The sequence below is a fragment of the Bos grunniens genome, chromosome 3 (genome assembly GCF_055505025.1).
Source record: "Bos grunniens cultivar Pamir isolate PY7600 chromosome 3, Bosgru_T2T1.0, whole genome shotgun sequence".
Taxonomy (NCBI): Eukaryota; Metazoa; Chordata; class Mammalia; order Artiodactyla; family Bovidae; genus Bos; species Bos grunniens.
The window spans coordinates 97,240,917-97,241,262 of NC_141167.1; the positions used below are offsets into that span (position 1 = coordinate 97,240,917).

Below are 346 nucleotides of genomic sequence, written 5' to 3' on the forward strand. Positions count from 1 at the left end.
CACATTCTGTTGGACAAGTAAGCCCATGGCCACAGCTACTGAAGCCCACATGCCCAGACTGTGTTCCATAATAAGAGAAATCAGTGCAGTGAGAAGCCCATGCACCACGCCTAGAGAGTAGTCCCAACTCGCAGCAACTAGAGAAAGCCCAAGTGCAGTAACGAAGACTGAGTGCCGCCAAAAATAAATTAATTAATAATAATTATACAGCCATGCACCTGTGTAAGTCACACCTAGGCTTGAAATGTTGAACCAAAGAAAATTCAAAGAAAATTAACTAAAGACCTTAGAGTAAAAGGTCAACTAATAAACAGAAAAGAAATGATGGAGATAAAAATTTCCTTAC

General features: G+C 40.2%; 1 protein-coding gene across 9 annotated transcripts in view; it reads right to left on the bottom strand.

Annotated features, from left to right (window-relative positions):
* TBX15 (T-box transcription factor 15) overlaps positions 1-346 on the bottom strand; it is a 125,885-nt gene that overhangs the window by 79,757 nt on the left and 45,782 nt on the right. The window lies entirely within an intron of this gene.